Raw genomic sequence first — 27,658 nt, forward strand, 5'->3', positions numbered from 1 at the left:
CAAACCTAAAATCAGACTATTGGTCTGCAGAGGATTATTTCCTCTGATTTGTGAACCTGTTTATATAGAGAGCCTTCCAGACGTACACACACAGAACCATATTTGCTTGTGCACGTGAGGGATTCCAGGGTTATTGGAGACCAGGGCTGCCCTGGGGAATCTGGGCCGCTTGTGCTTCCCAGCATGCATTTCTGATCACGCTGTCTGTTCAGTTGCAGCCACTCTGAGGATGGCCAAGTTTTGGCCCAGGTCCCATGGGATCGGCTGGCTGCTCTGTCCTCAGTTTCCTGGACATCCAGGCAGGGGGTTGGCTGCAGCTGGCTCATCTCTGGGTCATGTAACCAGACGCTTGATTTTAGCATTGCTGTTGCTTTAGGATGATGTGGAGAAGAAGGAGGGCTTGGTGGCCATCCTGTGGTCTGGTGAAGAGAGCAGGAAGTTCTCATTTCTGGTTCATGGCTGAACTCCAAAGGCCTCTGTTGGATGTCATCCTCCATTAGATTCTTGGGGACAGTTTGGCTTTTTATTCAAGTGTGAAGAACAGCCTGCTTTGTCAGATACTTGCTGGAGATGGAATATTACCATTTCACCTGTCTCTGCCCTCTTCTACTGAGTGAGGGGTTGGGGGCTGCAGTTGGGCCAGGCCAGGATGATGTTTCCTGATGTTTTGTGAATATGTGTGTGTGTGTGTGTGTGTGTGTGTGTGTGTGTGTGTGTGTGTGTTGGAGGGTGGAGGGAGTTGTTCTCAAAACCCTCTGTGGCAGCCCTGGTTAGAAACCCTGCCTCCCAAAGTCTCAACAAATGGAGAAGTAGAGGTCCGCTGCCCTGTTGGGAGACAACCAACCTGGGTGATAGGCCAGCTCCAAATCTAGGCTTGACCCACACCTGGCAAGCTCTCCATCATCACAGGGTGGAGGGCAGAGGGGAAGGGGGCATGGCCCCTGGTTGCCTAGTACCAGGGCCCATTTGTCCCTGCTTCCCAGCCATCCAGGCTCTTTACCTTGGGTGGGGCCGACTCCTCTTCATATGCTGCACCTGTTACCTTAGCACCGGACTTAGTTGAGGTAGCAAGAGTCCTCCATCTTGCCTTCCCCATCTCCATCTTGCAAAGGGCATAGCGTCCTCATTATAGGAGTTCAGGCCTCCCTGTGCTTGGGAGCTCTTCCTTCTTGGGCTCCCCAGATGCTGAGCCCGACATGGGAGAGGAAGTGAGGGACAGAGGTAGTCTGAGGGGAGAGGCTTGCAGAACCAGGGCTCAAACCCCCACGCTGCCCTGGGCTATCCAGTGTTAGGCATGGAAGTTCCTCTGGTTGGTTCTTACTTTGACCCATCAGTGAACATTCCTTATTCCTTATCCTAGTCCTTTTTGTCCGGCCTTAGAAATAGTGAGCCCTTTGGAAGGACTACTTCCTGTGTGCCTGGGTGTTCTTGATCTGCGGGAAACTCACAGTTGCCTTTTCTGTGGGCCTCTTTAACCTGACCCACAGTGATGTAAGCCTCCCCCCCCATATTCTCTGTCACGGTTCTTAATAAAGATCGCATGATCCTGGAAGGCCTGGGTGTGAAGCCCCACAGTGGGCCAGTAACCCAAGAGCGCTGTTCCAAAAGTCAGAGGAAATAGTTGCTTTTAGGACATGCTGAACTTGCCTTAGCATGTTATCAGTCTTATTGGAATAAATAAGAGGATGAAGGGACGCTCCGATTAATGAGAGTGGGAGCAGCCTGACCTTTGTGACGTCCTAGCTGAAAAGCTATTTATACCCACTATTGCCGCAACTGTGAGAAACTAGACATGAGAGAAGAGTGGGCACTAAATGTGGCCTCCTCAGGAGCACCTCCCGGGCCAAAAAAAAAAAACCAAACCCAAAAAAACAAAAACAAAAACAAAAAACCCCAAAAACCCACCTGCCCACAGGTTGATGGTTGCAAATCCAAGGATCCTTTACATTGGAAAAACTTGACTCAGAGAATAAAAATGATGTATTAAAAGCTAGGTGAAATGATGTATTAAAAGCTTGGTTGCCGTTTGGGTGGTAGAAAGGAAATTTGCTTTCAGCTGTTAAAACTGAAACAAATTGGTAGACAAAAATGCAGGCCTGCCCACGTTTGAGTCAGCAGTGTTTTTGGTTTATGGAAGAAGCAGATTTACCCACTGAAAATTAGCTCTGTACCTTTTGGACCAGCCGTGAAGCTGCAAAACTGTTGAGGGAGGGGTGTGTGTATGCGCGTGCATGTGCCTGCGTGTGTGTGTGTGTGTGTGTGTATTTATCTTACAAAGTTCTCATCTGGTTTATTTTTAACAATTATGCAACAGACTTTTTTTTTTTTTTTTGGTCCATTCAACCTATTCTTTTTTTAAAAAACAGCTCTATTGAGATGTAGTTCGCATACCACACGTTTAAATTAAATCCACCCATTTAAAGTATAGAAATCAGTAGTTTTGAGTATATTTACAGATACATGTGCAACCAGCATCACGTTCAATTTTAGAACATTTCATCATCTCAGAAAGAAGGCCTGTACCCGTTAGCTGTCAGCCCCCCGCCCCCCAGCCCTGAGCAGTGAGGAATCTACTTTTCCAGCTCTGTCGGTTTCTCTGTTCTGGACTTTTGTAGGACGGGAATCGTGGAACACGTGTCTTTTGTGACTGGCTTCTTGCACTTGCCATCGTAGTTTCAGTTCACCATGTTGTAGCATGTTCAGTACTGAAGTCCTTTTGATGGCAGATCATATTCCGTTGTATGGTTAGACCATTTTTTAAAAAAGATTTTATTTATTTACTCATGAGAGACACAGAGAGAGGCAGAGACATAGACAAAGGGAGAAGCAGGCTCCATGCAGGGAGCCCGATGTGGGACTCGATCCCGGGATGCCAGGATCACGCCCTGAGCCAAAGGCAGATGCTCAATCACTGAGCCACCTGGGTGCTCCAAGACTATGTTTTTTATAAACGTTTGCATTTTCTCCATCTTTAATGTCTTATGAATAAGGTTGCTGTAAACATTCATGTACAAGTTTTTGTGTGGACACATGTCCATTTCTAAGGTTATAGTTTACATTTTTACTTGCTCTTTTTTTGAAAGATTTTATTTATTTGATAGAGGAAGAGAGGGAGAGAGCAGGGGAAGGGACAGAGGGAGAGGGGGAAGCAGGCTCCCCCCCACAGAGCAGGGAGCCGGACGCGGGGTTCGATCCCAGGACCCTGAGATCACGCCTGAGCAGAAGGCAACTGCTCAACCGACTGAGCCACCCAGGCGCCCCTTTACTTGCTCTTAATGAGTCATTTGCTTTTTTTACTTTTTTCCCTGGCCCTAGGGAAGGCGTAATCTTCAGATGGGTTTCTGTGCCCCTTCTGGATTGTCTGACTTTTAGAGCTTGGAAGGGCCTTCGGGGAATCATAGTGTAGCCACACGTTGTAGCTGGGGAAACCGAGGCCCTCAGAGACCACACAGAGGCAGGACTGGATCCTGGTTTTCAGTCTGTCCACTTGCCCTGATCCTTCTTCCTGAACCCTTAGTTAAACTCCAGCTCATCCTCTTGCCTGGTGTGGGGTGGACCATGGGTGACCACCTTGCCAAGCCCGCTGTTGTCCCCCCCTCTGACCCGACAGAGGCCCGGGAATGGCTCATCCGCCCCCAGCTGCCAAACCAGAACTGGAACGTGCGGCGCCAGTGCCTTCTCATTCTTTTTCCCTGCGGCAATAGGAGGCCAACGCTTATCCGGGGAATAATTAAATTAGGAACCAATTCAGAGAATGAAATTTTATCTGATCTGGCTGAGCCTATAAACAAGGGGCTGTGGCTGTGACTTCAGGGTACATTATGAAGTTGTTCTTAAAACATTACACTGGGCCAGAGCATTGACAGACCCGCGCAGGCCAGCGGGGGCCCCTCCGGGGGCGCGGGCGGCTGGTGTGGCTAGGGGTTCACCCTGGAGTGTCGAGCTGTGTTACCAGACTAGGTTTTCTCGCACTCAGTTCCAGGTCCCGTTGAAGTTCTGATGCAGTAGATAGAAGTGTTTTAGGGCCTGAATGTTCTGGATGCTTCAGAAAGTCCATCTTCAAGATCCTCAGGGATACCTTTCACGTCGTCGTCAGGGACATCGTCCTGCACCTCTACACTGTGGTGAGAAGGTAACTTTGCAGGAAACCCACTGGCTCTAAGGTTGGGTGCTGAATTCAGAAACCCCCATGGAGCTTTTCAAAGGAAATACATGTGCTCCAGTCATTCATCAGGCCTGGGGGAGTGGGCCCTGGGCATCTGTGTGTGTGCGTGGGGACGCGTGTGCGGGCATTGTGTTAAGCTCTTTAGCTGAGAACCATTGGTGGGACTTAGCAGTGTTTATAATTATTCTAAGGAGAATTTCGAGTTCTTCCATGGCAAACGGGGGAGTAGATCGTCTCCACAGTGATCCTAAGGAACGAGCCTTTTTGTCTCTGTTGGGACTTGGATGGTTAGTTACTCTCTTTGGGTTTCTTGACCAGACTCCTTGGATGTGACCATCATATCTTTTCCATCACTCTGCTGCCTCTGTGGGGTTGTAGGTCTGTTTTCCTTCCCTGTGAGCTGCCCTGCCACCATCTCCACAGCGGCCCAGCCAGAGACCCAGGGGTCTCCCGTGGCGCTTAGCTGGTACTGCAGGGGTTGCTTCCTTAACATGTACCACTAAAGACACGTTACTTACCCTCTAAGACAGGAAGTGTGTCCTACTCAAGGCTACATTTCCAGGGCCTAGCCTATAGGAAAGAATGATTAGATGGATGGATGGACAGATAGATAGACACACGGGTGAAGGGAAGAAAGGCAAGAGTACACTGGGTAATTGAAAATCTTAGCCCCCAGTGTGGGGACAGCAAAGGTCTTACAGGTGCCCTGGTTCATTTTCCTGTCCTGCCCACAGCCCCTTTATACCTGGGGAAGCCACGACCTGTGGAGGTGAAGGGACCTACCCCTGATCCTTCAGCCTCATTAACATGAAGAATCATTTGGGAGCCTGACCCTTCAACCAGCTCTTTTGATTCAGTCTTTCTACCTTCCCTTAAGAGTCACTCTCCCGATTGAGGAATTACTCTGTGCCTGACACTGGGAATGAGTGAGCACCTGACACTGGGAATGAGTGAGCACCTGAGGTAGAAATGCAGCAGCACCTAGACAGACCGGTCCCTGTGGTCATGGAACATATATTCTCATGGGGACAAACAGTGGACAGTTTCACAAATATCAGAGAACAGAATGTTCTCTGGTGATCAGGGAAGGCCTTTCCAAGAAGGGGACATCTAGGCTGATCCTTGAATAAGAAGGCATTGCCACCTGAAGCTCTGAAAGAGAGTCCCAGGCAGTGGGAACAGCAAGTGCCAAGACCCCAAGAGGGGACCAGTTGATGGGAGAGGTGGTCAGAGGACCTGGTTTCTAGCACACTGGGGGGTGACATCCATTCTTTTGTCTTCCTCCAAATTATCATCTACAGCCCGGCCTTCTCACTCGCTGTACATCTCTGGGTAAAGAACACTTGTCTGATGCTGGCTGGCTCACAGCTGCTGCAGTTGCAGAAATAGGGCTAGCAGGAAACCAGGAGAAACCCCATCCTCCTTGTCCTCTCACTTAGGGTTTGGCTTGTGAGCAGAGGTTATTTTTATGTAAACATGTGCTTGAAGGCGAAGCCCTAGGGTGGGCAGCTGAAACTGTGTTCATCAACACAAGACTGAAATAGTGCCAGGAGGTTCCCAAGGTGAGTGCACGGCTGATGACCTGAATTTGTGACAGCTCCTTGAGGGCCCTGCCATTCATTGTCCCTTTCTTGGAATCATCTCCCTTCCCAACCCAGGTCCTGCCAAGCCATGAGCTCCATGGGATCAGCCAATTTGGTCTTCCGGCCTCTAGATCTTCCACTTCCTCTCTTGCAGGATACTCTGGGCCTTGTGCACACCTAGACTGCTCCATGCAACATGTAGTCAGTTCATGCCAGGACAGGTTAATGACAGCTTTTTTGGTGGGGAATCAGGTCCAAGGGCCCACTGGTCAACCTGACATATCATAGGGCCTCAACAGATTGTTTCTATCAATTCTTTCTATTTTTTAACATTTTATTTTTTAAAATTTATTCATGAGAGACACAGAAAAAGAGAGAGAGAGAGATAGAGACACAGGCAGAGGGAGAAGCAGACTTCATTCAGGGAGCCCGACGTGGGACTTGATCCCAGGTCTCCAGGATCATGCCCTGGACCGAAGGCAGGTGCTAAACTGCTGAGCCACCCGGGCTGCCCTCTATCGATTATTTTCAGACTTTAAATCTCTCTCTGGTCCTTCTTAAGGGTGTAAAGTAACATTGCAAAGTTTTCCTATAGATGTTTATCATTAGCTGTAGTAGATGTATAGCTCCATTTTTTATTGTTTGTGATGGGTTTTTAAACTCTGGACAAAACATAAATTTCCCTGAGTTTAGTAAATGGAAAAATAACAGAAAGAGGTTTCTCCCTCCGCCCCCCCCCGCCCCAATAGCCTGAATTAGAATCATTCCAGATGTTCACCCAGCGTCCTTTTCCAAATCCACGTGGGGCTATCCCGCCTGGAAACTGTGACTGTATTGACGTGTTGAAAACTTGCCGAGAATACCCTTAATCTTTTGGCATTCCTAGATGCTGCCTCATAATTTTATGGTAGCTTTTTATTTTGAAGGAATCTCGGACTCACATGAAGTTGCAAAAAATAGTACCAAGTTCCTGCGTGCTCTTCAATCAGCTTCCTGCAACAATAACCTCTTGTGTGACCATCGAACACTATCAAAACCAGGAGATTGACATTGGTAAAATACCGTCACTACGCCAAAGACCCTATTCTGTTGCCACTTAATTTTATTAAATCTAGGGATCTGCAGCACTTTAGAATTTCATAAACTTCAATGTTGTCGTTTATCTTTTAGATTGTCTTTGGATCTCTTCCAGTTGGCCATCAGTTAAAATTGGTTTCTATTGGTCAGCTGATACCAGAAGATCCGTGATGTGTGCGTGTTACATCCTCTCTGCGCCTACACAGTGCTCCCGGGGCGCATCACCCTTGGTGCCTGCACATAGGCAGCCTGCATCCTCTGATTTGAGGGATTCTCAGATCTAAGGGGCCCTAAGGAACAGTGTGTGATAGAGCCCAGAACAGGGAATCGGGAAGCTTGAGTCCAGGCTTTGAGTGGTTGTGCTGGTCTTTATCTACATTGTGTTTACTCTCGGCACCTCTTGATATAGACACGCTTCACACCCCCACTTACAGATGGGAAAACTGAGGCCAGAGAAGCTCACTGTGCCCATGTTCTGGCAGCTGGCGAAAGGTGGAGTGGGACTTGAATCCGGGTGGTCTGACTTCAGAGGTTGCATGCTTTCACCTTGTAGGGCTGCCTTCCTTGTTCAGGCGCTGACCCTTCTGGTCTCAGTTCTCACTGACGGCTGTGTGTCTTGGGGCTGCTTGCTTGACCTCTCTGAACCTCTTTCCTCAACTGCAACATAATGGGGCTTGGTGGAGAATCTGTCTTGTCCTTTCAATCAATCCATCCTTCCTTCCTTCCTTCCTTCCTTCCTTCCTTCCTTCCTTCCTTCCTTCCTTCCATGTTCCTTTAGTTTCTGAGTACAGTTGGTTTTACTGGTGAAAAAACAGTAGCTACTTTTAAGGTTGGGAAGATCTCTGCTGCCTGATTTAGTTTGATGGAAGCCTCAATTCCAATTGAATTATGCTCTGGTGTATTTTAATTAAACCATCTACAAGCCGATTTCTTAAAAATGCAAACTCCCCATGCAGCATGCTGTGTCTGAACCCCCTGTGCTCAGCTGTGGGTCAGAGTGATGCTCATAATAACCAGAAGGCATGTGTGAGGCTGCTCGCTGTCAGCCTCATGGGCAGCATTAATTGTGAGATGCCACCAAAACGAGATACGAGGGCATTATCAGCAGATACTTAATTGATTTTGCATTCTCCACAAAGGAAGGTTAAAATTAAGCTTGTTTGTAAATGGCGTTTAAACCTCGCAGTCTGGGTGATGGTTGTAGAAATTGACGGAGCAGGGCCCTTGTCCAGGGGCTTCATTTTCTTTGCAGGTGGTGGAATGAGCCCATCGCTCAACTAAGGTAAAGATTTCCCCATTTAAAGGGGCCAGAAGAGTGTAAGCTTCCACCGTAAGTTTCACAGAAGGGGCCTCCACTTGAGTGCGCGGTGCTGGGCTCTGGGATGAGTGTGTAATCGCATTAGTGTGATAAATTAAAGGGCCCATATTGTTTAAATTGTCAGGCAAAGCTGCATTAGAGGAGATGCTGCTATAGATCAGAGTGATGATAAATGGCCTCATGGAAACGCCTTGTGGTAACCTCGCTGCTGGTTTATAGAATGCAGGATGCTGATTCCCAAGTGCCCTGGGAAAGGTCCCTACTCAGACCCGTGATGAGGTGTAATGCCGTTTCTAGGTACTTGCTCTTTCAAGGGTACGTGTACCAGGAATAAGAGAAGCTCTTTGGGCATGATTTCTCTTTCCTTTTAATCCTAATTACATAACTCTTAAGATATCTCTGCAAGCGGCTGTATAATTTACAGGGCCCCATGCAACATGCAAATGGGAGCCCCTTCCTGAAAGATTACAGAGAATTTCACTTGCGTGAAGGGTCAATCATGAGAAGCCGGAGGGCAGGGCTGCAGATGCATCACCCCCGTGGACTCTGTGGGGCCTCGCAGGGGTGCCCGACTCCTGGGCACACTCCGGCGAGATTTGCTGAACTGAGTTGGTTCGTGGAGCGATTGTCCTGGTCTGCTGGTGGGATTTCCTGTGTTTTTCTTGGGTGCCAAGTGTTAGGAATCTGGAAAAATCTACCACTGTGCTCTTCAGAATGGACAAGCCCAGGGCACAAATCCTCCAAGGAAACTCGTGGTCAGAGAGCTCAGCTTACAGAAGAGAAACCCTGAATGTGAAACCCTTCTAGATTGTGTGTGTGTGTGTGTGCGCGCGTGTGTGAGTCTAAAGCTAAAATCCTGGTGATTTTTCACTGCACGGTATAAAAGGCTGACAAACAGTGATTATCTGGTGCCACTTAATGGATCCTGTGTCTCAGTCCCTAGAGGGGCGGCAGCCCATCCCCTCCCGGCTTTTCATCTCTGGCATTCACCGTGTGGGCCCTGCCCTCCCAGCTGAGTGGAAGGCCCCCCCGAGAGAGTCCAGGCTTTTGGGGCCACTGTAGGTTACTCTGGTCACTTCCCGGGGTATGAAAGAGGGGGTGGCGCAGTGCACCTCAGCTAGGAGACTCCGGTCCTGGAGCATCCTCCTCTGGAGCGAGTGGCCGCAGGCCTTGGAAGGCCCAGCTCTCCTTTGTGTGAAGCCTTTGTTCTCGCCCAGCACCGCCAGCCAGGACTTGCATGCGCTCAGTGGGTGCCTTTTTCTCTTAGGAGCCAGTGGAGAAGCAGAAAGCAGCATCCGGGGCCGGCTGCCAAAGAGAAGGGAGGCTCCAGCAAAGGAGAGCCTGGCCTTTGCAGGTTTTGAATCTGAACTGGGGCCCTAGGATGAGAATGAAAGTTTTTTTTTTTTTTTAATGGGGAAGGAGTGTAGGGGTCGGGGCTCGGCTCAGAACACTCGTGGACAGCTGCCCAGGTCGGCTCTTCGGAGCTTCGTCTCGGGGGAGTTACTGTGTGTTGGGTTTTCCTCCTTTTGTCCTTGGTTTGGACAGAGGTCATTGGAGACGTGAGCTCGGAGCAGCAGGAGCTGTGCTGTCCTTCGTTGTTACAGGGTGATGGGTCTGAATGGGCCTGTGAGCTCCAGGAGAGAAGAAGGAAGGGTCTTCTCTGCCTCCTGGCTGGGGAGAGGTAGCAAGGCGGGAATCCCGCCCTCGGGCCCGACACCCTGTGTTGCACCTGCTGGTCTGGGTTCAGCTCCTCCCTTTCAAGGGAGCACTTGGCCAGTGCATAACTTTTTCAGTAAATAACGGGCTTAGCATCTTCGTTTGCAAGCAGAAGCTGGTTTTCTTTCATTTCCCTGGTAAGACATCCATGGTCATTGTTTTTTATTTTGAAAAGAAAAATAATAGGAGAAAAGCCCACTATATTTTTATTACCTGGTGTGGGAGTCTGAGATAACTTAAATAATACTTCTGGTTTAAAGCTACTGGGGAAGAAAATATCAATGCACAAGTGAAAAATGAGAGAGAGAGAAACAGACAGACAGACAGAGAGAGACATGAAAAGATGAATGTGCTAGAATAATCTCTCTTCTCTGCAAACCCCAGAACCTCCACAGGGTCAGGGACCTTGTTTGGTCTACCTGCTGTGCCCCGTGCCACACTTAGCACAGCCACACTTAGTAGGACCTGTTAATGGACCAATGAACCAGACACTAGGTTCCCATTGGGCCTGTGAGCCAGCATTCCTGGACAGTGGCCCTAAATAGAAGGAAATGATAAAGATAGAAGAAAATCCTATTGTCTTGTTGGAGACCTCATGGTTAGTACCTCACGTAACTCAGTTAATCTCCCCTTTGGCCCCGAGAGGTAGATGATGTGATATTTGTTTCGCAGACAGGCAGATCAAGCACAGAGGAGGTCAGTCACTTGCCTGGGGTCAGCCAGCTGGGAGTGGCTGGGCTGAGATTTGGTCCTAGGACTTGCTCCACAGCTGTGATGTAGGAGATGTGAGGGTGGGAGAGAAATAATGTTTATGGACAGCCAGGTGTTGGGGATGCCTTGGTGTTCCCAGTCCGTGAGCTCTAACCCACAGAAGGACACAGGCAAGGAAGTAAACGCTGGCTGCTGGGGAATCGGTGGGTAGGACGTGTCGGGGCCCTGCAGACTTGGAGCTTAGAGTCTAGTGGACGGACTAGACATAAGCACTTAGTCAAATGATCGTTTAATTGCAGTGGTGATGAGTGTGTCGCAGGGGAGACCTTAGGGGTGGGAGTGGTGCACAAGCATGCTGGCTGATGCATCGAGCCTTCTAGCCCGGGGTACAGGGGCTGTCGGGGACTCTGAGGTCATGATGGACAAGGCTGGCGGAGGGTGGGCAGAAGGAAGCTCTGGGCCCGGGGGGAGGGAGGGAAAGGCCCCAGCAGGCCTCTGGAGGGGCAGTCTGCAGCTGCTGGCTAAGCGAGAGGAGAGTCCTGGTCACAAACCCCAGTGAGGTGCTGGGACCTGTGGTTCTGTCTGTGATGTTCAGAGAGTGTGGAGTCTTTGTTCCTGGAGACTGGGTTCCTGGAGAGAGCCACCACTCCAGGCGCGGCCGCCCCGACCCCCAGCATTGCGTCCCTGCGGTCAGGGTGGCCCACACTGCCTAGCACCTCCTGCCTTCTGCCTTCAGGGGACCTGGGCTTCCTCCAGGGACAGGGTTCCTGGGACCTCCATCCTCTTTCTCCATTGGGAGATTGAGAAATTCTCTGGAAGCAGCTTGCAGAGAGGAACCGTCTAAGGCCCAGGTGAGGACTCCGTGTCTCCCTCCCTGGGGGTGCGGGTCCTCTTGGCCGCACAGTGGGAGACCAGGGACCCAGCGGCGAGTTCCCTTTCCTGGCGGTGGGGCAGGGAGCCTTGGGCCTGCTGTTGATGCAGCCTCTGCCCCAGAAAGTCTCCTACGAGAGGAGGCTGAAAGAACACGTGAGCCAGCCCGCCCCGCACACCTCACCCCTGCCACGTGCCTGGCTGGGCCGCCGAGCTGAGCAGGCCCCGGTGCGGCCTCCTGGCCACGTCCACCCCGGAGGAGCCCTTAGGACCTGGCAGCTGGAGGTCATTAGCCGTCTGACTGCGAGCTGGGTCAGAAAATAAGCCAAAGAGGTTATGAGCTCTGTTAGTCACTCTGAGATGCACAAGCAGAGGCGGCTTTGGTTTGGCGCCTCTGGAAGGAAACAGGTGTCCATCCGATGGGAGGACATTTGCCTTCATCGAGGCGACAGGGCTGGATGGCGCTGGGGCGTCCGCGCCGTGTCAAACTGCCTGCGTGCCCTTTGCCTCTCTCTTGCTTTCTTATGGGGCAGAAACTTAGCGCCACGCGCTCTAACTTTCTTTCTGGATGAACGCAAGCAATTCCACTGATTACTCTGGTGCTGATACGTGCTGAAAGGATTCTATTGTGGATAGGTCTGGGTGACTAAGAGAGGTGAGAATGAACTTGATCTGGAACGTTTAAGCTTGGCTGTGGGGCCCATGCTCTCTCTCTGTGGGGCGTGCTGCTCTGAGGCTTCTCCTTCCGTGCTGGGAGTTGTGCCAGGTAACGGGAGGAGGTGACGGCTGCCTGCTGTCTCCTGTTGTTTTGCTCACCTAGAAGTGGGGTTTGGGGCTGATCACACATCCGGCCCTACACCTGGCCTCAAGGGTACCTCATCCAGAGGAGGGGAACGCCATCGGTGCACCGCCCCAGTGCCCTGCCCTTCCTGCCCTTCCTACGTCTCTCCTGGGGCTGCCTTTGGAAATGAGCTTTGCTCGGATGCCCCACTCCAGGGAGATAGAAAGCTAAGCTGCAGAAACGTATCCCAGAAAGTGAAGCCGATTTCGTTTCTGCGTGGCCTCGGCCCCTGTGTTTCTGGAGGGGAGTGGGAGCCCCCTGGACGAGTCCCGTGCAGGTGTGGCGGTCTGTGGTGCTCAGAAGAGCTCACCCGAGTGCCAGCAGATACTGTGGTGCAGCAGCTCTCACTAACCCCCACACTTAGCCCATCTGTGGGGTTCTGGATGCCTCCACCACCGGGCCTGCGAGCCCACCGCACAGGCCTTGTTTGGTTCACTGCTGTGCCCTTGGCCTGACACCACAGTGGGGTTTTGTGGACTTTGTTGAATGGGTTAATTTGGGGCATGCTGAATGCCCTCAATAGCCAAACTGTGGAAGGAGCCAAGATGTCCTTCGACAGATAAACGGATAAAGGTCAATATATGTGGCACCTGTGGTCAATATATACAATGAAATATTACCCAGCCATCAGAAAAGATGAATATCTACAATTTACGTCAACGTGGATGGAACTGGAGGGTATGATGCTGAGTGAGAAAAGTCAGTTGGAGAAAGACAATCATCACATGGTTTCACTCATACGGGGAATATAAGAAATAGTGCAAGGGACCATAAGAGAAGGGGGTAAACTGAGTGGGGAAAAATTAGAGAGGGAGACAAACCGTGAACGACTCCTAACTCTGGGAAACAATCAAAGGTTGTGGAAGGGGAGGTGGGTGGGGGATGGGTTGACTGGGTGACGGGCATTAAGGAGGGCACCTGATGGGATGAGTATTGGGTATTATATGTTGGCAAATTGAATTTAAGTAAAATATATTAAAAAATAAATTTAAAAAATTGGGGACATGCTGTCTGAAGACAGATTATGGCCCTTGGGGGTGAGGGACTGGCCTCCTTGAAGTTAAACCCCAGTGGGTGGGCTTGGGGGCTCTGGTTTGTGAGTGGGTAGGAGACTCAGACCAACATTGCACCTTATTCTAAAACTCTAAGTGCAGGGGATTCTATTTCCTTCCAAAAACTGTTCCTTGGACGCCACCAAAACATTACACATTGAAAGAGAAAACTTCCCACCTGTGCAGTGTTCTCTTTGTCCCCTTGACCTTCCTCGGCCGTTTGCTCCTGACAGCGCCCTGGGCCACATCAGTATTCTCTTGTCGTCCCAGGAAACAGGTGGGACCATGTGTCCAAATTTGGAAGAGTCCCATGTATGTGGGGAAGCAGAGTGAGGGAAATCCGTGCCTCTCTGAGGGAAGGGTCGGGGTCTGGTTCAGCAGGGACAGGCCGGCTGGCCTCTGTCTCAGGTGTCCCCCAGTGGGAGCTCACGGATGACTTGGAGCCTGGCTCATCGGTCCTCTGCTTGGCCGTTTAAAGTTAGTGACTCGAATTTCTACACCTGAAATTATAAACTTTCCAGTAAATACCCCGCCCTCTTCAGCTATTACCAGGCCATAGGCCCTGCCCACTGCGTGTTTGAGTTTCTCCTTCTGTACTGGTTGACCTTGACAGTGACATCACAGCATGAGGGGTCAGGCACCAGGTGACTTGCCAGGGGACCTTGGGTCCCCCTGGCAGCAGCTTCCTGAGGCCCAGACCCTGTAACTCATGCCATGTTACATGGTTCACACAGTCTCCGCCCTTTGTCATCCATTCCAGGGACGAGCTTGAACCTTACTAGACTCCTGCGTCACCTGGTTGTACATATGGTCTGTGTGGCATTGATTTGTATGGTTGCCGAGCTGGTGGGATTTGTCTGTGACCCCAGTTCTTCCTGCATTTGGGAGTTTTAAGGGATGTGGGCAGTCACATGAGATTTCGGCTTGTGGGGAGTTTGTGGGGTGAAACTCAGCCTGGGAGCCCCCGAGGGAGAGGCCTCTGGGGCACGATGCTGAGCTGGATGTCTGTGCAGGGACGGGCTGCCTCCCCACCTCTGAGAGGCGGAGTCCCCACCCTGACTGGCCGTGTCCCACTTAAGCCTGACTGCAGCTTAGCCCAGAGAGGGGCTTGCTCGAACCTGTTTGGATACTTTCTTCCTAGCTTGGATTATCTCCCTGCTAATGCTTTCTTTGTGGGCTTGAGGCCCAAAATCAAACCTACCATTCTAGGATAAAAATGATCCTGTTTTAATCACTTGTATTTGTTTTTTTTTTTTTTTAGTCAAAATGGAACACTTTGCAGTTATTCCCAAGGTCTTATTTTTATTTTATTTAATTAATTTATTTTTTAAAGATTGTATTTATTTATTTGTGAGACACAAACGCACACAGAGAGAGAGACAGAGACAGAGAGAGAGACAGAGACACAGGCAGAGGGAGAAGCAGACCTCATGCAGGGAGCCTGATGTGGGACTCAATCCCGGGTCCCCAGGATCAGGCCCTGAGCTGAAAGCGGCACTAAACAGTGGAGCCACCCGGGCTGCCCATTATTTTTAAAAGAACTGTTTCCTTGGTCTTTCTGGCTCTCTCTCTCTCTCTCTCTCTCTGTGTTTGTGTGCGTGCGCTTGTGTGTGTTTAAGGCTATCAAAGCATTGATAGGAAAGCAGGATTTTTTTTTTTTTTATAAGAGCACAGCAGTTCTTTTTAAACTGACTTAGAAGACATGAAAATGTATGTGTTTTGATCTTCTTTCTCTGGATTAGAATACGAAGGATCAGTTGTTGCAACAGACAGTAAGCAAAGTAATTCATTTCTGATGCATTCTGGCAAGCCAGCCTTCTAGAAGAGGCCAGAATGAAACACGGAGCCGAGGGAGACAGACCAGACCAGAGAACTACCTGACGTGTCAGCAAAACACAGACCCAAAGAGCAGAAATAATAACAGGAATGGGAGTAATAGTAATGGTGAGGGTAAGCGTGATTGGGATGGCTGCTGTCTATTCAAGCACTTAGGGGGTGCCAGGCTCCTTCCCCATCACTGTCCGTGGATTATCCATCCTCCTTTCAGTTTGCTTAGACTAGACATCCTCATCATCATCCCCAGTTCTCAGATGGGGAACTCATGTGGGCTTGGGGTCAGGCCTTGGAGCCAGAATAAGAGCCCCAGCTGGTGGGATGACCCCCATGTTCGTAGCCACCACCCCACTCCTGAGCGGTTGGCATGTGGAACCCCTCCCCCATGGAGACCCCTCTCTCCCCGCTCCCCGGCTCTGCCTGTGACCTCGCAAGCAGGTGAGACCTGGAGACAGTGACTCCCGGAGTGAGCCGGATGCTCATTTTTTGTTTCCATTGTTTCAATAACTCAGGCAAACGTTGGGGGAGCTTTGACACGAAGTATCTGGATAGCTGCTTCTATTTTAGGTGTTTAGACGCAACTTTTCATGCAATTTGAAAATCCATCTCTACTTGGGGAATTTGGATATTTACCTATCTCTAACTTTGTTTCCTAAAATTCCTGGCTCCTTAGGCTTCCAGTTAAGAGCTTAATTGCCCCCAACATAACATCCTCCAACTCCCCTGCTCATCAGACTTGAAAGCCAGTTCAGGTTTTGGGCAGATTGACGTCTCCTTGTGAAATGAGAGCTTGAAACTGGGTGATCTCCCAGGTGTGTGGTTCTGTTCTGGAGGCTTCCGTACCCAACGGGATGGCAGGGGTTAGGAGGGCAGGACAGACGCCGGCTCTCTTCTGCCTCTCTCCTCAAGGCCTAACCGTGGTGACGAAGCAGGTGGGTCTGAACGAGATGCCACAGTTTCATTGATGTGAATGGAAATTACTGGCCAGAAAATATCCATGAAAGATAGGTATGTAAGAGCTTCATGCTACCTTTGAACAACGTTCTTATTTTCTTCTTTGAAATCCCCCGAGAGGATTTTAAGGAGGATGGAAGCATGCTGCTCGCAGGAGTCTTGGCACATTACCGCATCCTCCGGTATGAGTGCAGAATGTGGCGTCTGGAGGCTGCTGTCGCATCGCCCAGGCTGGGGGCCTGCATGCCCGGCGATGCTCTGAGGCCAGCCGGTTACTCTGGGATTTGCAAACAGCTCCTCTGCTCCATCTGCAAAACCCGTTTGTGGCGGGGGGGCTGGTCAGACCCAAGGGGGGGCGGGGGCGGATGGGGCCAGAGCAGGAGGCCGAAGCCGAGGTGTGTGCCGACGCAGGTTCTGTGGCCAGAAGGCCCCGCAGGGTCCCCAGGGAGGTGGCCAGCCGTCCAGGCAGGGGTGCTGCCCTGACCAAGCCGAAACGGCTCCATCTCTTTTCCAGATTGTGTTCAGTGAATGCTTTTGGCCACTTCTAGCATCTTGGGGATTTGTTCCCAATCGTTCACTTTTGCTTCAGGTTTTACGACTGCAGAAAGGGTGTGAAAACCTCAGAAACACTGAGTCGGCCAAGGACGGTCCAGCCGGGTCGTAACTGTCATCAGAAAGTGAAAGTCATCCCGGTGGAGGAACATTTAGAAAAAGGATGAGCCCCCATCGCCATGTGACAGCGTCGAGGCGTTTCTTCCCGCCGGCGTGGGAGGGGAGCGTGGGGAGGGCCTGGGAACAGACGCAGAAGCTGGGCCAGACGTGTCCTGGCGGCGGTGGTGCAGGAGCGCCCAGGGTTCGAGCCCTGGTTTGTGTGAACTGGGGGGGCCGGGAAGCGACTGGGCCACGCTGGCCACCCTGCCCGCCCCAGCCCTGAGCCCTGTGGCGGACTCCCCCCACCCGTGGACCCCAGGAAATCCCTCAAATTAATTAAATCGAGGCACGCATTGGATTTTAGGGGGAATTGGTGTTTTCTCCCTCCTGAAGTAGAGAAGTGGGGACAGGAGCAGGTGGGCCGCAGAAGGAGAAGAGAGAGAAAGCGAGGAGGGCAGGGAGAGGCAATTTGGGTTTTTGGTGCACTCTCCGAACTTGGCGTCTTTGAAATGTTTCCAGAGCCTTTACAGGAAGGAAACGAAAACGATCCGAAAGGCGGAGGGGTTTTTCATTTCCCTTTTGTTTGGGACTCAGTCCTGGGGTTTGTGGCATCGAGTGCCGAGAAGTGGGGGCGTCCCAGTGCGTTCGGAAACATGCTTGAGACGGGGCAGGGGGTGTCATCAGAGCTGAAGATGGGTAAACACAGAACGGAAGAAGCAAACCTCTGGCCGCAGATAAGAATCCTATAATTTATGAAGACATAGCATTTTGTGTCTTCTTAAGTACGAAAGCTAATTTAGAAGAGGGGTGACATTGGCGGGAATGAGGTGCTGTCACAGGCCCCTGCACACCTGGGGCGGTGGGGGGGCCCTCGCAGGGGTCGGGACCCTGGGGCCAGCACACGGCCCCAGGCTGGAAGCTGGTGCAGGCCCTGGAGACACCAGGAGGTGGGTTTTCGGTGACGGAAGGATTAATCCTAGAGACGCAGGATTTCAGCATGGCAGGATTTTAAGTTCTCTTTTAAATACCATCCCTTCCCCCCCCCCCCCGCATTTATTGGGAATTCTCTGTTTGCAACGTGCTGTATTTTTATATGTGTTGTTGCCTGCCTCCCGCCTGCCTCTCTGATTTTCTCCCTTTACGAAGAGGTGGTTAAGTGTGAGTAGAAGAGACACTCTTGCTGCCGTGGAGCTCACAGGACAGTGGTCAGGGCGGGGGCCAGTCCAGGAAACACACACAGAGATGGGAAGGGTTGGACAGATGAGTGTGGGGTCCGACTTGGTCTGGGGCTTGGGGTTGGGGGGCCTTGGCTGACATCAGAAGGGTGACAGGAGTTCATGGGCCAAGCAGGCCGGTGGTGTTGGAGAAGATGGCAGATGGCCAGGGAATGGGGGGGTGGGCAGTGGGATGGATGGTAGTGGGGCAGAGGGGGCACCCAGGGCCTCTGTTTCTCCTTTAACCTTCCTGGAGTACGGTGGGAGAGTAGATAATGTCCTCTGCCCGGCGGCTCAGAGGTGAGGTGGTCTGCCCAAAGTCAGACGGTGGGTGCAGTGCTTCGGGATCTGCTGGGGACTCTGGGCCGCAGGTGCCCCCAAGCTTCTGTGTTCCTGCTCCGCTCACCACACACTCCTGTCTAGGTCCAGTGCTCGGTTTTTGCTCCCACAGCCTCTGCCGGGCCTTTGGAAGGATGGGGAGGCAGCACGTACGCACTCGGGTTATGTCGAGAGAAATTCTTACTGCCTGTGAGCCGACTTTGGGTCTCAACAACTGTACACTGTAGCCAAATATTTATTTTGCAGAAACAGAGACCAGAGCGGTTCTTGATAGGAAGTCAGCCGCAAGGACTTTTTTAAAAATTAAAAAAAAAAAATTTTTTTTTAAGAGTTGAGACTTTTTTTTTTTTTGAGCTCTGTGCACATAAGTCCTGACCTTCATAATGATGCCTGAAGGCTTTCCAGATCTTTATGAAAAAGATTCCACTTTTCTGTGGTTAATTTGAAGAGGTTGCTTTGTTTACGCAGAACGGAGGATCTTGCAGCTAAGCTGTCTGATTTCATGTGCTGTGTAGCTGCTCCTAGTCCTCCACTCTGCTATCCCTACCTGTGCTGAGAAAGAGGCTTTGTCTCCTGGGCTTGCACCCCCCGCCCCCCCCTTCATCCTCGAGACGGGCAGAGATGTGGCTTGAGAGAAACGGAGGTATTCTTGGAGAACGTAACCTTTCCTATAAAACTTATCAAATGTTCACCTCTCCGGCTTCAAGTATGGAAACTCAGGCTTTTTGGAAAGTATGGGCCACTAAACACTTCGAGTGTCTCCACTTAATGGAGAAGAGGACTCCTTTGCCGTCGCCTGGGCATATCCACGGTCAATGTCTGGGGGGATAACTCGTCTCGTCTATAAATAACCCTTGCTTGACCTGTTTCTTTTACAGAGTTGTGACTGTGGATGCCAGAGTTGAGTGAGGTTATCAGACACTGAGCCTGTTTTCTAAAATGTGTAAAGGAGGCTTCGAAACCACCACCGTGTAACTTCATTCCTCTGGTGGGTCTCTCCTTCCATCCACGAAGCAGCGCTTGGCTCCGGGTGTCCTGGTGGCATTGGCGTCTTCGTCCCCACGTCCTCACCACCGAGGGCTTCCTCCACTGGCCTATTTCCGTTTCTCCAGACCTGGCCCATTTGAAGCCTCTGCAGCTTTCCTCCTTCCTGCCTCGCAGCCAGACTTGGCTGGGTCTTCATACAGCGGGTGGGCAGCCCTCCTGCAGAGCTGAGACCCTCGCAGCAGTGGTGGGAGGGGGAGAAGGAGGAGACATGAGGATGGAGGTCCACTTGCCAATTATTGGTGCTTGGCGCCAGCGGCCGGCATCCAAGCACCTCGAGTGGATCATCCCACTTGATGCCTGTGGCTCTGTGGCAGGTGTAGCCTGGTCTCCATTTTGCAGATGAGCAGACGGGCACACAGCGACCAGATGGGCATGTGTGTGTGTTCACATACTTCTCACTTTGGTTTTCTTTTTTCTCTGCCACCACATTCCTCCTTCCACGAGAGCAACATGCCCGTTCTGTGCCCGTGTACCCATCTGATGCTTGATCCCAGGTCATCAGCGTCAGAGCCTCATTTGGCATCAGTGAACAGCACAAGGTGTCCTCCAGGGGCCTCTTGTGCTCAGGGCCCCTTGGTGCCCTCTTGGGCAGTGGGTGCACGTGGTTATCAATGAGCACGCCCTCCAGGGTTTCCGTAGCAGTGGCAGGGAAGGCAGGGCGCACTCCCAGGCACAGCATTCCTAGTGAAACGGGAATGGGATTTTTTTTAAATGACAGTTAAAGGTTATAGTACGTCCGGTGGGAAGATGCTATCAATGCAAAAGCAACTTGAGAACTAAGGGGATGAATTGAGGCTTCCATCTCATGTTTGTACTTTGCACAAAGCCCTTTAGTGCTGCCAAACCCTGTCTTGAGGGGTGCTGTGGCCTTGGTGCCACCCCCTCAGCCCCAGCCACCTGAGCCAGGGACTGGGACAAGAGTGCACTCATTTCTCACAGAAGGGGAAACTGAGGCTCAGAGATGAGCACTCCTGTCCTGGGGGCCTTGACCCTGTCCACTGCCCACTTGTCATGCTGTTTTATTCAATATCTATTACTGCTACTTCCCCTTTACTGTCTTTGTGGTGATGAAAGGGATACTTGCCCTGTGTAAGTGGACTCGGAAGTCAGATGGAGAAGTGTAAGTGGAGAGCATATCCCTCCGGCTGCCCACCTCCACGGCTGGCGTGTGCGCCTGTGGGCCCCCCCTCCCCACAGGGATGGGCAGTTTGGGCTTCAGTTCGTGTTTAAATCCAGCTCTGCGTCTTACGAGCTGTGTGATTTAGGACAAGAGGCTCCACTGCTCAGTGTCCATTTTCTTACCTGCAGAAGGGGGCAATTGCAGAATGAGACAGTACCTTTAGCTTGGCCTCATCTTCGAGGTGGACAGGAGGCAGCCCGGTGCCTGGCACAGAACAGGTGCTGGGTTCCTGTGGGTTCTCCACCCGCTGCCCTACAGCAAACTCACCTCCAGCACCCACTGGGGCAAGCTGCAATTCTGATGGGCACATTTTGTGTCATTTAGTGACAGATCTGAGCTTAACTTCACTTAAGAACAATGTTGGTAATGTTTGAAATGTTTGAATATTTGAACATGGAAGCTTCAAATTGTCTTGTAGCTCCCTGCAGCCCTTGGCGCACCTCCCACGCCCCTGGAGCACTGGCATACCTACCCACATACCTGGGGGCTGGAGCACCTCCTCATGCCACTGGGGGGCCGGCATGGCCCCCGATATTCCTGGAGGCTGGTGCATCTCCCCATGCCCCTGGGGAGGTTGGCATAGCCCCCAATATTCCTGGGGGCTGGTACATCTCCCTACACCCCTAGGGGGGTTGGCATAGCCCCTGAGATTCCTGGGGGCTGGTGCACCTGCCGACACCCCTAGGGGGGTTGGCATAGCCCCTGATGTTCCTGGCAGCTGGTGCACCTGCCCACACCCCTGGGGGGCTGGCATAGCCCCCAATATTCCTGGGGGCTGGTGCATCTCCCCATGCCCCGGGGGGGGGGCCGACATAGCCTCCGATATTCTTGGGGGCTGGTGCACCTGCCCACTCCCCTGGGGGGGGTTGGCATAGGTCCCGATATTCCTGGGGGCTGGTGCACCTGCCCACGCCCCTGGGGTCTCTACACCCAAGCTGGGTTGGTGCTGGAGTGGTCCTTGCCTCTTGCCACACCTAGTAAAGGCCAGGCCTGTGGGCAGATAGTGAATGTCCATTGCCTGCAGACAGCAACCTGGAGAAATCTCACTTCACCTTGTTCTAAAACCCTCCTGCGAACGTTGAGATTCAGTCATATTGTTCACTCTTGCCATCAAAAAGAAATAAATTCTGAAGAAGTGTTTTTAGGAGGTTCTTCTTATTCAAGGGTTAACCAGATTCTTATTTTGCTTATCTTTGGAAATAAAACAATGTTTAAAACTATTCAGATCAGCAAAGCCATCTGGTGGGGAGTACGCAGCTGCTCCCCATTCAATTGTGCTGCCCTTAATTTATTCATTGAAGGGTGCCGCTGTACATCTGCAAGATCATTATTCGCACTTGGTTCTGAGCATGTGAGCTATGTCTATGCAAGACCTCTCTTCTTCTGAACTGAAGGACATCTGGGTTGGGCTTCCTCTGCTCTTCCACGGCCTTCCACTCTTCCTGAATTCCTGTCCAAGCAGGTGGGAGGGTTCTGGGGACTCCGCCTGGGGAGAGCCACCCTGCTCCTTATGGCCCTGAGATGTCATCTCTGTGCCTTATCCTGGGAGCTGCTGCTGCTTTGTATTCATTTTCCTGTTTGTGTTAGGGGAACATTGTTGAAAGGCAACTAGAATCTGCCTCTCTTCTTCGCAGTCTCGCTGCACAAGAGCTATAATAACCCCATCGACCCACATCGTGTCCCTTTTTCCTGTCAGTTAAGGTTTGTCGTGACAGGTGTTGGAAACCCTGAAAGCGTGCGAAAAGAATCGTAACAGAATACATCATGTACCTGGGTTCCTGAGATCACTGGACTGTTGTGATGTGTCTGCTTCCGGAAGAAGACGTTGAGGGGTCTGAGTGGTGCCGGGGTTTGCATCCAGTCACGCAGCTGGTTAAGGGGCACGGCAGGTGCTCCGCCCAGGCCTACTGATTCCCAGGATCCCCAGCTCTCTCTCATAGAGAGACTCTATGACTCTCTGAGTCATATGGAGGAGGAGGGGTAGGACATCAAATTCTCTGAGCCACAATTTTCCCATCTGAAGTGGAAATGCTAATTGTGCTGTCCTCTTTAGATTGTCATGATGCGTAAACAAGATAATCCCCAAAGTCCCAGCCTGGTGTCTGGGCATAAGGAAGCCCTAATAAATTTTAGCTCTTGTCACTTTTATCGTTGTCATAAGTGGCCAAAGCCCTGTTATGGATTATCTGCTGGAAGTTTACCTCTTTACTCATTAATTAATTAAAAAAAAAAAAAAAGATGTAGTGAGTACCACCTGGTGCTAGGCACAGTAGATATTGAAGCTTGTGTGGGAGATCTAGTGCCTGCACTGATTTGAATTCAGGGCTGAGTGTCACCAACCCTGCCATTGTAGAGCTTACAGGGAGAGTCACGGAACTGCAGCAGCACCTCTTGCTGCCCCGGGAGCCTCAACTTCTGAGTGGGTTTCTCCCAGAGCCGCTGTCTTCCATGGTGGTGTGCTACGGGACAGAGCTCATGGCTTTGCAGCCAAACAGGCCTGCAGTTGCATTTTGGTTCTCTGGGTATGTGTTCACCCCAGGTGTGCCTCAGTCTCCCACATGTAACACGGGGGTCCCAGTGCTGACCCCAGAAAGTTGCCATCCAGAGGGGAACTCACATTGGGGCACCTGGGTGGTTCAGCTGGTTGAGGTCTGACTCGTGATTTTGGTTCAGGTCATGATCTCAGGGTTTTGAGATCGAGTTCCGTATTGGGTTCTGCTCTCAGCACAGAATCTGCCTGAAATTTTCTCCTGCCTCTGCTCCTCCCCACACCCCCCTTCAAAAAAACAAAAAAAAGGGACCTCACATGGTACTCTTGTCCTCTGGGGTCCCTGAAAACCACATTTTGAGGTATACATCCCAGTCTGCACAAAGGGTGATATTGAATTTTGAATGCCTTAAAACAGACTGAACGTTGCTTCCTTGAAATGCTTTCCCTTTATGTGACGGCTGTTGCTTCCTTGCCAAGAGCCATTAGGTGGGCAGGCTTCGCAGCAGATTGTGAAAGCTCGTCTCTGGTAGGTTCTACCTTAATAGAAAACCACCATCAGTAGATCTGTAAGCTTGAGTGGAAAATCTAGTACCTCAATCTAGGATGGATTTGCATTACCCTGGGAGTAATAAAATGAGTGAAAAGAAAGAGTTTTCCCCCCGATTGGTTTCAGAAAAAGACCTTTAGTGTCTTGTGCACATAGACGTCATCGTGTGCCAGCTGTGGCAGGAGCATCCTAAAGCCTCCTGTGTACCCTTCCCTCCTGCTGGGGACACCTCATCGTGCTGCACCTGGCGCAGAGACGGTGTCTGGCTGTGTTCCCTGCATGTATTGGGCAGTTGCACAGGTTGCTGGGGCACATTAACCCTCTTGGAGAGCCACCAGCTCAGAGGGGGCTCGGAGTGTCCCCGCCGCCTTCAACCACCAGAGATCCCTGGTGGGATCAGGGTCCCTGTTGTGAGGACGCCTCTCAGCTCTGCGAGCCGGTGCTGGCTCTTCCGGGGTCTGCAGAGTCAGGGCCTGGTGGGCTTTGGGGGCTATGTGTAATTCTGTGTAATTCTGACGGTGGACATTTTTTCTGGAGCCTCTGGAGACTTTGTTCTGGAGTTAAGATGGAATATTCCAGAAGGCCTGGGCTTTCATATTTGTAGCTTTGGCAAATGCAGTGGGTGCTTGATAAACATGTGCTTTAAAGGTGTTGTGAGCTAAGGAGAAGACACTTTTATGTCTTTGGGGCTAATTGTGCAGCTTTTTTTTTTTTTTTTGCCTAGCGTGAAGGTGGTATGCACCAGCCTTTCAGCACTTGCTGCAAGACCGCTGGCTTCTTAGCAGCCTTAGAAGACATAGCAAGTGAAGACAGTGGGTTGGTATCAGGGAAACATTCACTTCAAATCAGACTCCCGTGAGTGTTCGGGCTGAAGGAGGTAGTGCCAGCTCCAGGTTTTACCTACCAGGAAACAGGCCCAGAGGTGCCGTGACTTGCCCTGGGTGACCAGCCAGGTTCCCACTGGGAAGTATCAGCTCAGGGGCCATGTGCAGTAGTTTGCTGCCTCGTTGGGAAGGTGCTGCTTTTGAGGCTACAAAGTTTAAAAGCACAGTCTGAGAAGCCACCACCTCAGTCGTATAGGTTCCAGGGTTTTCTCTTTGATGCATAAGAAGGCGCAGGGGGCTTCTTCTGCCTCCCCCACATGGGGTCCTATCCATTCCTCCCTGCTCTCTTAGCTCCAGCCTTCTGTTAACGGACCAGCCCCCATCTCTGTCCCCTGCCCCACACTTGGCACCAGGCCAGCCTCTGTCAACTTTTGTCACTGTCCCTTTGCAGCTGGAGCAGATGCACCTGCATGATGAGTCTGTATTGAGACAGTTTAAGACTCAGTGCCCCGGGCTGACAAAGTGATTGGAGGAGGTACCTGCCTTTCGCCCCACGTCTGCCTCCCACATATCCAGGACCCCCTATCCTGTATCTCTGTGCAAATCTGTTCTTTTTTTTTTTTTTTTTTAATTTTTATTTATTTATGATAGTCACAGAGAGAGAGAGAGAGAGAGAGAGAGAGGCAGAGACACAGGCAGAGGGAGAAGCAGGCTCCATGCACCGGGAGCCCGATGTGGGATTCGATCCCGGGTCTCCAGGATCGCGCCCTGGGCCAAAGGCAGGCGCTAAACCGCTGCGCCACCCAGGGATCCCGCAAATCTGTTCTTTAGAAGAGAATTTCCAAAGGGAGGCAAGGGGCTGGAAGGAACTTCCAGACTGTTCTGAGAGCCAGGCCAGGGTGATGGGGTGGGGGTGAGGATGGGCTCCTCAGGTTGGGTTGAGGAGGTGTGGGGCCTGGGCAGGTGGATAGGGATCAGGGTGTTGGATCTCTGTAATGAGATGCTCACCCTTGGGGTTGTACAGGACCATATTGGGCCTCAGTTTTCTCGTCTGTGAAATGTGGGCCTAGTAGAATGGGTACCCGCAGGTTTGATTCCCTGGAGCCTGTCCCGTTGTTGACCTGCACCCTGACTCCTCACCATCATTTTTGAGGTGTTCCAGGTTTGTCATAGCATGAAGGACTTTATGGTAGAAGTCCCCAGGAATCCTCCATGAGTTCCTTTCTGCTCTTAAACCTCCCATTTGTAAAGAGGCGGCTTGCTTAGCCCAGACCTTTAGACCTCTGCGGATGGGCACATTTCTGGAGCACTGACGCTCCATGTTAAGCACTGAAGCAGATTATGGATGGATGATTATTCTGAAGGTGCTGGGCTTTTCCCAAGTTGCACCCACTGCTGTCTCAGGCTTTCCAGGGCTCCCCACCCTGGTTATCGGGGCACCAAGTGATCACAGTCAGCAATGCTCACTGGCATCTTATTTCTGCTGTAAAACTTGGCTCTTCTTTCTTCTGTGTGCCTGCCTCTCACCGCCACCTGTCTCTTCTCATTCATTACTTCAAATCAGCTGCAGACAGGAAAATTGGACACCTGTGCCTAGAAGTATGTATACATTGAAAGCAAGTAGGCCTGGAGTGAGGTCCTGAGGGCTTCTATAAGAATGCAAAGGACACCTGTCATATATTGAGGCTCGCTAGGTGCCAGATGCCGGAGGAAGCATTTTATGTATATTATCTTATTTCTTCCTCACATCCATTTTAGGTGACACAGATGGTTTTATTCCCATTTTACAGATGAGAAATAAAATCACAGAATGGTCAGGTTAGTTGTCTGAGATCATAAAGCTGGGAGAGAGTGCAGTTGGATCGAAATGCAGGTCTGCCTGACTCCAAAGCCTGTAACACTTGGTTTGGATTGCTCAGAAGACATTTTTTGCTACATCCCAACTTTGTGCAGAGTTGCAGTTGCAGAGCATTGGGCCTCTTACACTAGATACAAAGGAGGAGCTGCATCCTGTGAAGATCTGATCACAGAGGAAATACCTTTTTCTTATGGATGTATTTTATAGGATGAAAGAATAGTTTGGAATATATTTTCTATACCGTAAGGCATGGGAAGTAGTCCTTATTAACAGCTGTGTTGATGATGAACTTACTATACAGTCAAATATGCTTTAAAAATAATTTTTTACGAACTGCCTGTGTTTCAGATGACACACGCTTTGGGCCCATCAGGAAGACCCTGCAGTTTGCACAGTGTGAAAACCCCTGTTTTAGACAAAGCACGGATGAGGTGTCTCCGTTATCAGGAAAGGTAAAATCTGGCAAGGACGTCCTAAGGACTAGGCTATAGGACGGGCTTGCTCAAGGAAGCACAGAACGCATAGTGGCTCCAGAGCGAGGCAGGGAGGAAGGGGTCTTTAACAGGAAGTGGGGAGAATGGGGTCAGTTGTCCAGATAACAAAGCATAACAGCTGCGGTTGTCATAAACACGCATTTTGCCAGAAAGTAACCTAGTGCGTGACATTTGGGCAGTTATGTCTTGTTCGAGAGCAGCTGCCATCTGGGTTTCTAGCACTGTTTTGGCATATCTGCTTGTGGCATTAGCCAAGGGGTTCTATTAGGCAAAAGCATTGATTCAGTTGATTTACTGGGTCTTTGGATGAATTGCTTTGGCCTGAATCACTCATGATTCACTTTACTCCTGTAAACCCATTTTTTGGAACTTGTAAAATTATACCAGTTTAACTTAGTAACACCTAGTGTTTATAACCTGCAGAAGAGTGTATCCATAAGCTTTTATCACATACCCAACCACCCCAAGCACTGCCAGGCCACCATGTTCTTTCCATGGTGACAGCAAAGGTGCAGAGGGCAAGTGAGTATGTGGGACGGGTCTTAAGGCCTAGGCTTGGGACTGGCACGTGGTCACTTCTCCCTCATTCTGTTGGCCAAAGCAAGTCTCCCACTCAAGCCAAAGGGAGAAGCTGCAAAGTCATTCATGTGACCAAAAGTGGAATATGGGGTAAGATAATAAACTGGAACCAATAGTGAGATCTCTACCGAAAATAGTAATTAACTGCTTGCTTACCAAACACCTCTTGTGGGCCGGGACTATATCCATATTTAAAAGAGCTAACATTTGTTTGGCACTTCCTATGGGCGGCTCTTTGAAGGACTTTATGTGAATTGACCACTTCGTGCTCACAGCATGGGTCCTGTGAGCATTCCCCATTTACATCCAGGGAA

At 50.8% G+C, this 27,658-nt stretch overlaps 1 protein-coding gene across 10 annotated transcripts in view; it reads left to right on the top strand.

Annotated features, from left to right (window-relative positions):
- Window positions 1–27,658, top strand: part of CHST15 (carbohydrate sulfotransferase 15) — a 74,413-nt gene that overhangs the window by 7,926 nt on the left and 38,829 nt on the right. For 2 of the 10 annotated variants that reach the window (XM_072804981.1, XM_072804984.1), the window contains exon 2: window positions 26,620–26,723. The exons of 3 other annotated variants lie outside the window; for them this stretch is intronic. The gene's annotated coding sequence lies outside the window, so the exon portion shown is untranslated. Of the gene's footprint in view, window positions 1–3,841; window positions 4,133–6,674; window positions 6,802–19,202; window positions 19,313–26,619; window positions 26,724–27,658 lie in introns of those variants that run through there. 5 more of the 10 variants (XM_072804979.1, XM_072804982.1, XM_072804980.1 and 2 more) reach the window with 5 other exon arrangements.

Source organism: Canis lupus, chromosome 29, assembly GCF_048164855.1.
Source record: "Canis lupus baileyi chromosome 29, mCanLup2.hap1, whole genome shotgun sequence".
In the NCBI taxonomy this organism is placed as follows: Eukaryota; Metazoa; Chordata; class Mammalia; order Carnivora; family Canidae; genus Canis; species Canis lupus.